The following is a 16,201-nucleotide window of genomic DNA, read 5'->3' as shown; positions in this document are numbered from 1 at the left end:
GTAGGCTGGAGTGAAAGTGAGTAGTTTTATTTACAAGGATAGTCTGTGTTGCTGTCCCTCTGAAACTTTCTCATGGTAATAAGACGTTTGTAGGTCAGTATAATGCAAAAACATGAACATATTAGGGTTAGGGTTTAGGGTTAGGGTTAAGTACCTCAATACTGAAATCTGGTAATACAGGCTAACAGAATTTTATCTGACCTCTATATTTCAAATTAAGATCTACTTTGTGTGGGTAAATAAAAGTAGTAGTTTATTTGCAATTAGAATGTAAGATTGATTGTCACCGATGATTTGCAACAAATAAAGCTTCTGTTTCATCCCAACGGGATATACTCCTCATAACAGCTACAAGACCTAAAACCTCTCATGCTCTGTGATTTTGTGACACGTTTATCGGTGTATTCTTCTACTCATTCTCATACTTATGCCATTTCTTTCTTTCCTCAGCATGGAAACACAACAAACTGAGGTATGAATCAATGAACGATCTCTCCTGCTTGTAATCAGAAACAGCTGTTGTCCATCAGTCAAATTAGTCTTGCATTCCATTCACAGTATGAATGCCTTTCTTAAAAACAAACAATAATGAACACTCAATACTTCAACAACTTTGAGAGAATACTCAAGAAAACATATAAATTCATGAAAAAATGACATCATGAAAATGCTACTTCCAGTGATTCTAATACAATAGATACAGATGCACGAGTGACTGTGACTGTGGACTCTCATCCTCGGACTTATTTTTTCCGAGGGTGGAGACGGAAGGACCAGGTCTACATTGTTTCTGATTGGCGTAGCCTGATACTCTCCTGCGTAAACCTCACCAATCCAGCGATTGGTGAGGCAACGATGACAACGACTACTAGCCAATCAGAGGCAGATTAGGGCGGCTCATTGCCTCGCCTTCCTACGAAAAATAAGTTTCGCTCCGATACTGCACTTGTCAGCGTCAGCGGCACGTTAGTGTGCAGAGGGACGGACGGCGATCAGCATCGCGCTGCCGCTGTGCACAAAAAAAAACATCCGTGTGTCAATAGACGATTGCCAACGTTTCGTGTCCGGTTCGACTGGATTCACTGCGGTGTCTGCTGCAGCTGCAGGGAGCTAGACTCGGGTTGAGGGAGTTGAGTCAGCGCAGGCTGAGGGAAAGGGACCCAGTCCGACAACCGGGACCCCGCCCGGCCGCAGCCTCCCCAGCTGCGCTGCAGCTCATCGACGGTCACAGCTGTCATCCAGGTAACATCAGCATAATATGTCTGTGAGAGTGAGTTCATGGTGACGCCATAGTTTTTTTTATCTGCGATGACCCATGGAATTCCAAAATGCTGCTATAGAGATTCTTCCACCGTCACTGTTATTAACTCACTCCAGCATTCATGAAAGTTTTGTGGCGTTCTAACGTTTCTTATGGACTACGTCACACCGGTAAACTGTTTATGGTCTTGTGTACACCTTATACCTTTCTATAGGTTGTCATGATATTACTGTACTATTTTAATGTTTATAATTATAAAAACTTAACATTTAATCATATATTTCTTTAGAAAATGGAAGTATGTAGCTGTGATAATCATTATTATTCCTAATCTGTGATTAGTTAAAGTATTTCTAAGACAAAAATTCCATATTTAAAATGAAAAGTCAAAATATGATGATTGACAGAAAATTAAGACATGATACATTTTCATTATCCGTTCAGTGATTAAATAGTTCTTCACACAAAATACCAAATGTGCACTATATTTGCTGGTTTTATTAACATTTCCTCCAGAAAGTCTTTGGGTTTTGAACTTTTGAACATATGTTTACATTTCATAGACCAGTTGATTAATGGGCAGAATAATTATCAAATTTAAACAATAATGAAAATATTCTTAGTTTGGAGCCATACAAACAACAAGCAAAACAAAACATCTAGCTTTTTGTCAACAGTAGAAATGAGGCGAGAGTTTGTTTCTGTTTTTTTTTTTTTACATACTCCTTACCATGATACGGGCTAATTTTAGGGTGGCAGCTGACAATGGTCCAAAGTCAGGCCAAAATTATTTGCATTTTCCTTCAGACATCATAACTGTTGGTTTTACATTGATCTCCTGAATGACTGTGGGTCAAGTTCAGGTAGCCACCTCCCATTGCCTTAATTGTATTGGGGGGCCTTAATTGATTCCCTCCCCATGTAATTCTTTTAAAGCAGCAGGAGCCCATTTTCACATTCATCCAGTTTTCACTGACCGAATTCATCATTATTAGTTGGTTTTGTTTGTCTGCAGTACATGGAAGTGAGTTTATTGCAACTTTGTGCCATGTATTTGTTTTCTGTCACTTTATAGTCCAATGCTGTAATTCCTTTCCCCCTGAGAGTCCTGTCCCCTTTAGAAGTAATGTTTTCTCAATTTACTTCTCCCAGGCTGGTAACAGAGCCCCTGTTTTAGTGCTGTTAATGAACCACAAGTCTCTGGTATCTCAGCAGCCATAAAATGATCCTAGTAATAAGTGAATTTGATAATGCTGGAGAGGGGAGGAGAGTTGCAGAGTTCATTAGAACATAGTAACTAAACGACCATGAGGACAGTGTATACCAGCCCAATTATGAATGGTGAAGATATTAGCATTTTGAAAGCATTTGTAAGTCTCAACACACATTGTATATTTGTGTGTGTGTGTGTGTGTGTGTGTGTGTGTGTGTGTGTGTGTATGTGTATGTGTGTGATCGTGTGTCTTGTGTGTGGACCCTGAGGAGAAAAGCTGGCTTGTATCTTTAATTAACCATAGCTGTAACCTCTGTTGCCTGCATTGTCTATGTCTGAGGAGGATAGAGATACACACACACATATATACAGACACACACACACATTTTCTCTGCTGAACATAGCCCCTCTGCCAATGGATCAGTTGTTGTAGTTGTCGTATGTGCATTCTGTAGTGCTGATGGTGCATACACACAAATACAGACTAACAGCGATGCTGTCTAGTTTGTATGACAGCGCCACTACACACAGAACAATCAATCATGAATGATGTACATGCATGCTCTTAAATTATTTGTATTCTGGTGTGTGTGTGTGTGTGTGTGTGTGTGTGTGTGTGGCTCTCGATGTGGGAGATGGAGGGTGGAGGGTGGAGGAGGAGGAGGAGGAGGAGGTTGAGAGGAAAATGAGAAAAGGATGCGGGGAGCAATGAGGAGGAGGGGGAGGAGGTGGAGAAGGAGGGAGATTCTCTCTAGTATTAATTGGTGATGCTACAGTATGACTGCAGTCTGACTGGTGCTGTTCTGTCATTTCAGTACAGATTTTCATAATCTCTTCTCTGCCTTGTATTATAAAACATCCTGATGCATAAATTGCTTTCTGTAAGAGTAATTAAGACAGCTACAACTCACAAAATTAACTTTATACTACCTTAAAAAATTGAAAATTTTCCATTTTTATTGGAAAAAACCCAGATCTACACTTTTGAAAATACTACAAAATAGAGATATTCTCTCTTTTGTCGAAGCAGTCATTGCCACAAGAGGACCCTGTTTACTGTACTGCGGTGTAGTTTCTAGCAGGCAACATTTTGAGACACAGAACAACAAAAGTTTGGTAAAAATTAATTTATTTTATAATGTTTTAGTAAAATCTGTGAACACAAAAAAGGAGATGGAAAAAGTATAGCCATAAGCGGTGATTCTGGGTTTAAGGCCTTTTTTGCTTAATAGAAGGAAGCAGCTCAATTTGCCTAAATGAAAGCCTCAAGCAGCGAGTGAGCAAAGTCACTTCAGCTAATTTAATTCTGTTTAAACAAGGAGCAATCAATTTCTGTAATAATAATAATAATAATAATAATAATAATAATAATAATAATAATAATAATGATGATAATAGGCTGCACGGTGGCACAGCAGGTAGTGCGCGTGCCTCACAGCAAGAAGGTTGCCGGTTCGATCCCCGGGTCAGGCGGGGCCTTTCTGTGTGAAGTTTGCATGTTCTTCCCGTGCATGCGTGGGTTCTCTCCGGGTACTCCGGCTTCCTCCCACAGACCAAAAACATGCTCATTAGGTTAATTGATGACTCTAGAATTGTCCGTAGGTGTGAGTGTGAGTGTGAATGTTTGTTTGTCCTTACATGTGGCCCTGCAATCGGCGGTTCAGGGTGTACCCCGCCTCCCGCCCATTGTAGCTGGGATAGGCTCCAGCCCCCCGCAACCCCGAAAGGGATAGGCGGTATAGATAATGGATAATGGTAATGATAATAATAATAATAATAATAATAATAATAATAATAATAATAATAATACATTCTCTGTACAGTATTACCAAACTTGGAAACCTCACTGTGAAAAGTCACCAGGAAGTCACTGTGCCAAGCTGTTAGCTGAAGCACAGTTCCATTATCTAACTACTGCTGAGACCAAACTGTTGTGTTGACATATCCATTTGTGTACAGATTAAACAGACAAGATGCTGCATGTTAATTGATCTGCTGTTGTTGGTAAGTGTCCATTTTGGCTAGCTGTTTCCACCTGCTTCTGGCCTTTATGCTAAGCAACGCTAATTGCCTCCTGACTCAGATCCATACTTAATACACAGACATGAGATTGATATTGATAATCTTATCTTACTCTCAGAAAGAAAGTGAATGAGCACTTTTCCCAAAATGCCGATCTAGAACTTTATGTTTATGAATATTGGATGGTTATCATCTAAACAAGGGGAAAAAAAAGAAAAGACTGAATTAAACACCCATCTTGGATTTGCAGGACGATCCATATTCACTGTCCCATAACCCATTTCAAGACTTACATCTTCAAGAACCGATGGGCTTGGGCCTGAGAGCCACACGCAGGGTAGTGAAGTTAGAAGATAGCGAGAGACAGACTGCAATGTGTAGTTGGTTTTGATTTTTATGGGATTCAGTGACGGTGGTGCAGCAGGTAGTGTGTGTGCCTCACAGCAAGAAGGTTGCCAGTTCGATCCCCAGGCGGGGCCTTTCTGTGTGAAGTTTGCATGTTTTTCCCGTGCATGCGTGGGTTCTCTCCAGGTACTCTGCCTTCCTCCCACAGACCAAAAATATGCTCATTAGGTTAATTGGTGACTCTAAATTGCCCCTAGGTGTGAGTGTGAGCATGAATGGTTGTCTGTGTATATGTTGCCCTGCAATCAGGGTGTACCCGGCTCTCGCCCGTTGACAGCCCCTGCAACCCCGAAAGGGATAGGCAGTATAGATGGATTCAGTGACAACAAGAAAAACAACAGATAACATCAGACATCCTATAAAGCATGGAAAGAGGAAATGAAATCCTTAAATTGACAGGTCCCCTTCATTGTCTAAAAAAATGGTCTTGACTCTCTGGGGGTACAGGTAATCTGTTAATCAATGCATGATCGAAGTACCCAAATTCAAAGAATGTGTCTTGTTTGCTCAGTCACCTGCCTGTCGTAATATGCTATAAGTGTGTGTGTATTTATCTTCTCCTCCACACTATTACTGCAGTTTATTACAACTTGCATCCTGTTTTTACATGCAGACAAACTGGTGATTAGGCTTTAGACAAAGCTCAGGTTTATTCTTGTCAGACTTGTATCAACATGCACACAAATTAATGTACATAAACACATTTTCAGTGTTTGCTTTAGTTATGTGCATGCAGTTTTTGGCAGCAGGGGAGCAACACATACCTGGAGCTGATGGGTGATAGCAGGTTGTAATAAACAATGAAGAGCAATGGTCAAGGAGAAAGCAACAGACATGGGAATGACAGTATATTGTGATGGATAGCTACAGGATAGAGAAGAGTGTTTCATCTTGTAGCATCCTGTGGGTGTCATATGTGAGTTGTCCCAGCAGTATTCACACCATCCACCTTCTCAGTTGCAAATCTATTCCCTATCCACATGCCTCACTGGACAAAATGAAACCAAATTCTGAAAACTGATTTGTGCTCAGTCTGGTGGAATAAAAATTCAATCCAACATATGACATCAGACGACTTCTTTAGGTTGCCTCATATTCAGTAGATCACAGCAAAGAAAAAACGTGTTTGGTCAATAAAGTCCATATCACCATGTGGACATGCGATATGTACTTAATGATATGTGTGGAATGTGGATCTGGACTGTGGTCTGAATGGTTGAGCTTCTGGTTATGTGTTACTGGTTGCTGTTACTCTAAATTTAATAATGTTGGTTTTAGACATTTAAAAAAAATATATGGTTTGAGTAAAGTTCCATCAGTAAGCTTCATAATGTCAGTAATTTGATAAATTCACTTTACTACAAAGTTCTAAAATATGACGTGTAACATTACACTGCAGCCATTAAACTTCTTCACATCATTTAGTCTTAAATTTAGCTTAAAAGCTACAATATTCAATGTTTTTACAGTAACAATGGGTCAAATAACTATTATTTGAAAAGGCGTCGCTCGTAGTGAACCCATAGGGAATTATCACCCACTCTGCAGTGCCCTTCAGCTCTTCGGAACCTTTTGTCGTTTTGAATTTGGAGAATGGAAATCTTTGCCTATGTCGTTATGTTGTTTGGGAGTGTGAGATGGGCCTTTTTGGTAAAGTGTGCCACTTGGTTTCTTGTGAAAGTGTCTGCTCCATTCAGGCGCTGTGATGACAGATGGGGTAGGCCTCAGCAAGTAGGATTGGCAATTGTCCCGCATCAATGGGGACGTCCCGTATATGGACTGCATGTCCTGATCAGTTGCACTGGTTGCACTTTTACGAAGATCTAATACAACAGCTGCCTTTGTTGAGCATATTTTCTCTATGGTAACTACTAAGTGGTCAGACTCAAGAATGAGATGCAGCTCAGGGCTGATATCCAGATATCTGTGAACTGTGACTTGTCACGCAAGAACTTTTCTATGGCAGTGCAAAAGGACAAAGGACTGCTTAAGTCTGTCATGATTTTCCCTCCAAATTAATAAGTATGTGAATGTACACTGTATATTCAGGTTGCATCTTCTGTGAGTCTGATTGTTCTGCAAAACTACAACACAAGCTATTGTTACTTGAAGATCATCACCTATAGGATTAACAAGAGGATGCCTTTTTCTTACCTCCAGTGCAATGTAGTCACAAGTGTTTTGACAGAGAACAGGCTGTAAATGAAAAGCTATATTAGGCTAATGGTTCCAAATAAGGGACTGTTTTTAAGGGAGCTGCTGTAAAGTAACACAAACTACATTAAAACCTGTATTGTCAAAACCTTGCAGTAGAGAATTGATCTTGACTTGAACTGTAAGACATTAGCCATCATTATGATGAATGACTCAAAACAACACACTCTATATTCTCACATCATAACCACACCATCGTGGCATGCCACCTTTTGTCCTTTATTTGGTAGTGAGTAGGTTGGCAACCCTATTTTACAGTCAATGCAGCATTATAGCATTACAGCAATGTTGGTTCAGTCACATTGTTTTCATCCACTTCATTTTTGGCCTCACCACACAGCAATCAGTTTGGTGAGTACAATTATCATAACCAATAGGTAGGATGACCAAAAAAAGTTTTAATCGACCAGAATTATCCTTTTAGGTTTACTGGGGGGGTCAGGTCATCACAAGGCCCTCATCTTTATATTTGACTTTTATTCCTGTTTTATGTATTGTCTTTTTTAATTTCTTTTTAACTTTTTCATGCTCTCATCCTGTGTTTGTTCAGGCTCCTTGTTAATGCTCCAAGCCAATCCTGTACAGTTTGTTGGCAACATTGATGTGTGATGAAGACATGCAACGTCATTCATGAGCTTGCAAACAGTGTTTGTGACAAAATGATCTTACTTTAAAAGTCCACTTACATAAAGGTTTAAAGGTGACATATTATGAAGCTTTTTCAATAAGTTACATAGGTCTATGATTTCCATAAAACATGTTTCTGAAGCTGTTTGCTGGAAATAGCTTTCAGGAAAAGATTCTTGCCTCCCTCTATTTGCCTCTGTTTCAGTCCCTTTCAGAATGTGCTGTTTCTGGTGTCTGTAGCTTTAAATGCAAATGAGCTGCTGCTGTCCCACCCATGTTACCGTGGTAACGGGGAGAGTGTAGGTTCACGTTGCACTACGCATGTGAAAGTAGCGGACATGGCGGCAGTAAACAGACCGAGTTCTTCAGTAGTTGAACGTACGTGTTCGAACCTGAATCGGATCCTGAAGGAGGGGAGGGTCCTACAGAACCTCAGAGAATTCAGCAGGACGCTTCTGAAAGGTTAGTCTAAAAACGTCTTTCTATTTTTTTCTCTTCAGTATGAGCACCGCCTGTACAGGAGGCAGCGTGAGAGGCCCGCAGTTCAGACGGTCAATGCTAACGCTAGGAAGCACCAATCCTAACTTGTAGCATACCAGAATGACGGGGAGAAACGCAGCTAAAAGCCTCTACCAAGCATTTGGACCCAAACGAAATATAATTCATACAGCAATAAATCATATGGGCATGTGACGAAAACACGGAAATGGCTTATGTCCACTTTAGCGCGTCTGCTGATTTCACCACGTCACACAAACCACACAAGCCTGGTATCATATGAAAGCAGAGAGTCCGAAGGTCCTGGTTGTTTACATAAAGAGGAGGGGGTTTCTAGTAGTTACTGGGTTGCTGAGGCATTGACCAGTCTAACTGCACTGTTAGTTTCAGCGCTCCGTCTCATTTACACGTGCAGGGGCAGAGCACACAGACGACACTGCTGAGCAGCACTACTGACCATTCAGCTCAGGATGAGGAAAAGTAGCTAGCTAGAGCACACACATTCAAATGTAAAAAAAAAAAGGGGGATGCTGTTATTGGATGAAAATGCTGGTATGCAACGTTTCTTATTTCTTTAGTTTTATACATGCATGAATTGTCTTTTTTTTATTATTTGATTGTATCAGTACACGTGGAAATTGTGCAACAATGCAGTCAGAGCCTGAGAACATACGCTGCCAGGAGATGCCACAGGTCACAGCATCTTTACCTGCACTTACAGTATGATTGCAGTGTATGATTGCAGAAAACACGCCACTGCAGATACTGACCTTATGTTATGCATAACAGGTTACAAGACGGCTGCAGCAGCTAGATGAAAGGCCTCCAGGCATGATTGACCATCCAGGTTTCGAACCCGTTTGCCTAAATGTGCATACAACACTCACAGGGTTGACTACGGTCCTTTACAGCTATGGGGGACAGAGCAGTGAGTTTCATCTTAACTAACTTCATTGTTCATACGCCATAATAAACTAAATAAAGTCAGTTATATCTTTTCTTGAACATACAGCCAAATTTTTTCTTAGCAAATACTGTATATTACACATTTATTCACATGAAACATTTTATAGATATACAATAAATATTTATTGACATGAATATTTGTACATGGAAATACAGTACAAGTGAAGGAATCACTGAATCCATATTAGAAAAATGTGAATACAGATGTTGACATTATAGAACCTTTTGACTAACATAATGTTCAATTTTCTCAGTTATTACAGGTATCTAGCCTATATGAGTTTTGTGAGCTGGTGCTGGAGCTTCCTTGGCCAGAAGATTTGTGTAGTCATCCCATCACGTGCATGTCCATCAAATCATCAATATACCCTGTGCAATACACAGACACACAGAAAACATGAATCATTAATATCATTTATTGGATTATTCAACAACTGTTAATATAGTGACATTTTGCACTTTGAATTCTGTGGTTAAGTGTGTAGTTTTTGGTTTATTTATTGTGTGACATGTACAATATAAATGTTTGTTTTTTGAGTAAAAAAAAAAGTTAACACGAATGTGGCCTCAGTCTTCACTGGTTTGGCTCTGCACTCTCTCTTCATGAACTTTGGAAAGCTCAATTTCAAAAGAGGATCCCCTGATGATGTGGTGGTTTGTCCTCTAACAGCATTCTCGCTGTAATGCAGTGCAAAAGTATATTTTTATGATAACAGGCCATACTTAGGAGTAAAACATGACAGCACTGTTACAGTGTAAATTCAAGCACTAAAGGCTGCAACAGCTCACTGCTACACTTGATCAACAGCAGGTAACTGTATTGATGCACTGGCCTATGTAAAAAGAGAGAAGTGACATCAGCTTTATCTTACGTGTATAGCTATGCCAACAGCTGCATGCAGCGTAAAAAAGGATCACTCAGAAATAAAATCCAGAGAAAAAACGCTTGGAGTGTAAATTGTGCTGGGATGTAGCAGTCTCAACCATACACTCGCTTTGCCCTGGGCTTTTCTAACATACGCCAGTTTAGAAGATATTTCCAAATGCATTATTTTCACAAATTCCAAAGCTTAGACCCGGTGAAGCGACCGTCTATGTATCGCTTGACCGACCTGATCGCTGGGTTTGCATATGAAGACCATGCTGATTGCTAACTAGAAGCTAGCGGTTAGCGTTAGCTTGTGCTATATGGCAAAACGCTACTTTGTTAGTTCGTGTAGAACTGAAAAATGAACACAGCTAAACATTTGTAAATGCTGGCATCTCTCTCGGACATGCACTAAATCATTTACAAGACCAGAAACGGGGTGTGATGTACCAGAAGCTACGGTAGCAGCGAGCTAACGTTTGACGGCTGAAGCCGTAGTCTTGAAGCTAGCGGTTAGCCTTACATCGTTCTCAATGGCAAAACACACACGCTACAACACGCAGGAGTTCGCGCTAATCTACGACAGAAACACACAGCTAATTATTTGTATACTTACATGTCCTTCCTCTGCAGGTATTCCACGCGAAGTTGGAAGTGAGCCCTCCTTTAGATGAAGTCTCTCAGCTAATCCTGCCTCGTACTGACCGAGGTTGGAAAAACAGTCAGCCTTGAAGTGGTTAGCACACACCAGCAGGTTTTTGCCAACTGTAGCGGGGACGTTGCCTTCAAAAATGAATTCAATCCACGCCACTCTTTTGTCCTCTGCGGCTGGGAGCCGATGGAGCGATTTGTGCTGCTCTTTACAGCCAACAGCAGAACCATGCGTGTAGCGCCCCTACCTACACGGTGCTTTCGATAACGAAATGGCGTATCTGTGGTAGCGCTGTATCTGGTGGGTGGAGAGACACCGGGGAGATGGGGAGGTAGTGCTGGCTGGTGGGCGGGAACATGTTCCCATATTGCGTATTAGCAACCGACAATTGCGAATGGCTCGTGTGGAAGGGTGTTTTCAGAAATCCGTATCTCACTCGAAATAGCGCAAACGGTCTTATTCCACACTTTGTATGTGTGTGGCAGCACCAGAGACCCAAAATAACACCCCAAAACACAGAAAAAGTTGTTTTTTCATAATATGGGACCTTTAAGCTTCCAACGGCATGTCATGGCCCTCATCCATAAATGAAACATGCTCAGGTGTCATTACATTTGTGTCACTTTTGGGTCATATGATTGTTATCAATATCAATATGGTGATGTGTTCTTCCACTCTCTAAATATAGTGTTAGTTTGTTAGGAGCTAACCCTGATTGCTTGTTTTCATTTCATATCCTCATCAAGTTAACAAGCTCAGTGACTTCATTAAATGAATGAGTTGGTGGTTTTGTGTGGATCATAATCAGGGCTGCACGGTGGCGCAGCAGGTAGTGTGCGTGCCTCACAGCAAGAAGGTTGCCGCGTGGGCTCTCTCCGGGTACTCCGGCTTCCTCCCACAGACCATGCGTGCATGCGTGGGTGCGTGGGTTCTCTCCGGGTACTCCGGCTTCCTCCCACAGACCAAAAACATGCTCATTAGGTTAATTGATGACTCTAAATTGTCCGTAGGTGTGAGTGTGAGTGTGAATGTTTGTTTGTACTTGCATGTGGCCCTGCAATCGGCTGGCGACCGGTTCAGGGTGTACCCCGCCTCTCGCCCATTGTAGCTGGGATAGGCTCCAGCCCCCCGCAACCCCGAAAGGGATGGGCGGTATAGATAATGGATGGATGGATGGATCATAATCAGTACAGGCAGCTTCAAGTGCAGCAGCTATAGCCCAAGCATCACTGTGTATGTGTGGATGTGTACTGCTCACATTGCAGAGACATAATTCTGTTTACACAGTCACATTGCATGGACTCCCTTTCCTTATGGGGAAGAAACATAAATCACTAAATTGAGTGAAGACTTGGGTTAAGGTTAGGTTAAGGATAAGTTTGGGTTGAAGCGCAGTGCTCCTCCAGGAGCACTGCAAAGGGCATGGGCTCTGGGGGGCTGTGGGGATACAAGGGATATTGGAACCCTTTTTATTTGTAGAATTAAAAGATCTTTGATCCTTACAATAACTTAAAAGCCTGGCCGAATGTAATGTTTAAAAGTGCTTGGTGGATTGGGCAACGTTGCAGGCCAGCAGCGGTAACTTGTGTGTTTATCAAAGTACCCCCTCTTTCCAGGGTCTGTGCTGTAACATTTATCAATTTTTAATTGATAAATAATTGAAGAAATTTAAAAATGAAAAAGGTTAAATCACAATAGAGAGGTTTATGGAAAAAAGAGGACCATTAAAAGAAGAATGTTTCTTTCTTGGATCGCAGCAGCCGGAGCCCTGCCAGAAACCTGGCAGGTCCAGTGGGGTCTATGGTCTTTAGTAGATGAATCCATTTCCTCTCCGCTGCCTGTCTCTGGGCCATGGTCCAATCCCCTCTGCTCTCCAGGCCCATGTTCTGGACATTGTGTTGGCCATGGAGTTTAAAATGTGCATACAGGACACTGGTGCCTTTCCCGTTGTTCATAATATAAAAATGCTGTTTTATTCTGGTAATGACATCCATTTTGTGCACCTAATAGCATATATAACATTACTTATTGTGGGCTTCAAGGCCTGCCACGGTTTTATGCCTATTGTGGCGTGAGGGTTAAAAATGTGGGGGAGAGAAATAAAGCCAACAGCCGAACCTCGAAGCACTTCCCCGGTTCTGGTTGGCTTGTTGAGGTCTTAGTGCACCAGTAAATCTTTGAGGTTTTGTTCCTGCGGTGGGCGGAGATCAGCCGGCAGTCCCCCAGCGTGTTGCAGTTCCTCCTCGCCCCCTCAAAGTTGGCCTTGATGGTGGATACGAGGGGGGCGGGAGTTGAGCCGGCTGGCCAGGGGACGTTGTGGTGGTACTTATCTTTAAAGGTGCGGCTGACCTCTGTTCCGGTGTGCTGTCTTAGAGGCCAAAGATGTCATCCAGGTACCGGAAATACAAGCCGTTTGTCAATACCAAGTACGCCAAGTTCGGACTTACGAACTTGGCAGTTCGGACTTAGCAAGTTCAACTTGGGAGTACAGTCTCTCCAGGACGGGAGGACGCCGGACCGTCATTCTGCAATTGAGACGGCAGCGTACTTGATGACGTTAGTAGGACGACACATCTCCGAAAACTTTGGAGCAAATTTTAAACTACGCGCTATCGTGATGAATCAACCACAGATTCTAAGTTTTAAGATCCACTTTCTCACATAAAACAATCTTAAAACCACATTCTGTACTCACCTGTGACATCTGTGAAAACTGTACCAGTCTCCTCTGTGGTCTCTGCCAAATCGGTGTCTCCTTTCTTCTCTGACATTATGCCATACACGCTGGCCGTACCAAGGATCGAGGCTATCTTGGTGTCCAGCGGTGTGGGCTCGGGTGTGCCCTTGCCCCCACCAGTAGCAGATGCGCTTCGACGGTGCCATGCCACTTTCTTCTTGGCCTCCACCTTCAAATCCGACCACTTCTTTTTAATTTCTGTCACAAAACGCTCTGTGGCACTGTAACTGTTCACTGCGGTGACGACGTGCTGCCACTCATTTCTTTTTATTTTATTTGTGACGCCACTACTGTGACCACCAAACAAAATATCTTTTCTGGCCTCCACCTCACCCACAAGCACCTCGATTTCACCCTACGTAAAATGCCATTGATCAGCAGGCATATTTATATACAAAGACATTCATGAGGTACTTTGCATTGACCATTCATGGTAAAATGTGGGTCTGTCGGGGGCGGGATGTGAGGTGAATCCACCTGCGCAATCTTCCAGGTGGAGTGTGATTTATAAAGGGAAAATTGCGTGCAGGTGTGAGTACGCACGGTTTTATAAATCCGAATATTTTTTTGGCGTACGCCATTTCCAGCTTTTGGGCGTACGTACACTTTTAGTGTGGATTCCACACAATGTTTTATAAATGAGACCCCTGGTATCTGTTAGCCCACAGGACAGAAACTATTGTAGTAGTTTGAACAACAGTTATCAAATGGAAATGGAAATTCTTTTGTTACAAAAAGCCCCTGAATAAAAATGAAAAACAAGAAAGAGTTAGAAGGACCAAATGTAAATACTTATTTCTAATATTAAATAAAATAAAATAAATTCTGTCACTCTGTGGTGCAGTGGGGTGGATCAGTCTGTCACTGAATGAGCTCCTGTGGCTGATCAGCACATTGTGGAGGGGGTGTGAAGGAGAGTCCAATATTGGGTGATATCACACCCGCATCCTCTTCTGCGTACAATTCTGTGCTGTGACCCTTGGCGCTGGGCATGTGATGTCTCTTGCCTCGTCAGCACAGAAAGGCCTGATTTTTTCAAAAAGATAGGTCTGCCTGTCAATGTTCAGTTCAGGTGGGGGCAGGACAGGAAGACTGTCAACAGGGGGCAGAACTCCAGAATTGCACAGTAGCTGAAATTCTACAGGCTCTGCATCACTGTGAGTTCTAGCAAGCACCACACCTGGGGCCTCATGTACAAAGGGTGCTCTTTTTCACGGCAAAGTTCAGATATATCAAGAGTGAAATGACCGTGGAAATGTGCGGTGCCTCACGCCAACTTCATGGTTGGTGTACACACGTTTCTACAGCTGTTGATCCTTTGGTGACATCAGAGGTGATGCTGGGATGTGCACATCAGAGACACATGAACAATTAACACTGATGAACAATTAACACACCCACGTGTCTGCAAAAAGTTGTGCAAGAAATACCATTAAAAACAATGGCTGCTTTAGCAGTATTAGAAGATATTGCAAATGGTGCAATATGAAGAGAGCGTGTGGTCAGAGACAGAGAGGATTTACTGGCACATGATGACAACTGGCTCATCAGCCGCTTTAGGTTCCCGAGGGCAGTCCTCCTGGAACTGTGTGCAGAGCTGCGGCCGGCCTTGGAGCACAACACAACGAGGAGCCGTGCGCTGTCTGTGCTCATACAGGTGCTGACCACACCTGGGTTCTTAGCAACCGTGGCATTCCAGAGGGAGCTGGCCGACCGATCGGGACTGTGCCAGGCAACCCTGAGCTGAGCCATGCCAGCCGTGTGGGACGGAATTATCCGCATTTATACCATGGTCTGAGTGAATACTCAATTCTGATTGGCTGCAGGGTGTCCATTAAAAAAGTGTTGTAGGACACCTATAAAAAAGTTCCGGTCAAATAGCCTGATTGTTCTAAATTATTGCGCTGGCTCAAACGCTAGTTGGTAACTGTGGCAACAGATTTAGGATAGACTTGATACACATTTAATGATCAGTGAATGGTGGATAATATTTCTTGCAATAAAAACGATTTAGGAAACTATCTGTGGACGCATCATCCTCTGGACACACACAAGTGGTAAGAGATGCACTTGCCCTCTGAAATGATACTTTCTATCACGTAACATAACGTTAAGAAATGATCTCACTTCCCTCCAATGATTAGGCCTAATATAACAGCTGCGGTCGACCGAGCTGCAGGTTCTGTGGCCAGAGCCGGTTACCTTGGCAGCGCTTAACAACGAGAGATATTAAATAGTCCACTCAGCCGCTTCTTGTGAAAAACTTACGATTTTAACGGTAAAAAACAACATTAACTTTGCGTCAGATGGTTCACGCTCTGCGTCGTCCATTCATTTCTGATAATGGACACCTCGTCAGGCATTATTCCTTACGTCAGCCAGGTATATCAAATTCCCATAAAATGCAGCTGAACAGGTCAACATTACAGTGCAATTTGCAGCGAGAGCCGGTTTTCCAAATGTAATCTGGGCTATTGCACACACATTGCTATAAAAGCACCATCACATGATGAATTTGTATAAGTCAACAGGAAACATTTTCGTTCGATCAATGTACAGATCATATGTGATGCGCAAATGCAATTAACCAACATCATAGCGAGGTGGCCTGGTTCAACGCACGATTCATACATTCTGAGTAACAGCATGGTTGGTAACAGACTGCAAGCTGGCTCTGTGCACAATGGGTGGCTTCTTAGTGAGTAAATGTATTTGTGTAATTGTCCCTAATATTAATC

General features: G+C 42.4%; 1 protein-coding gene across 1 annotated transcript in view; it reads left to right on the top strand.

Annotated features, from left to right (window-relative positions):
* Positions 1–948: 948 nt before the first annotated feature.
* Positions 949–16,201, top strand: part of dok4 (docking protein 4) — a 193,113-nt gene continuing 177,860 nt past the window's right edge. The window contains exon 1 of the mRNA XM_070961092.1: positions 949–1,242. The gene's annotated coding sequence lies outside the window, so the exon portion shown is untranslated. The remainder of the gene's footprint in view (positions 1,243–16,201) is intronic.

This window comes from Chaetodon trifascialis, chromosome 1 (genome assembly GCF_039877785.1).
Source record: "Chaetodon trifascialis isolate fChaTrf1 chromosome 1, fChaTrf1.hap1, whole genome shotgun sequence".
Classification (NCBI taxonomy): domain Eukaryota; kingdom Metazoa; phylum Chordata; class Actinopteri; order Chaetodontiformes; family Chaetodontidae; genus Chaetodon; species Chaetodon trifascialis.
This window is presented reverse-complemented; position numbering and strand designations above follow the sequence as displayed.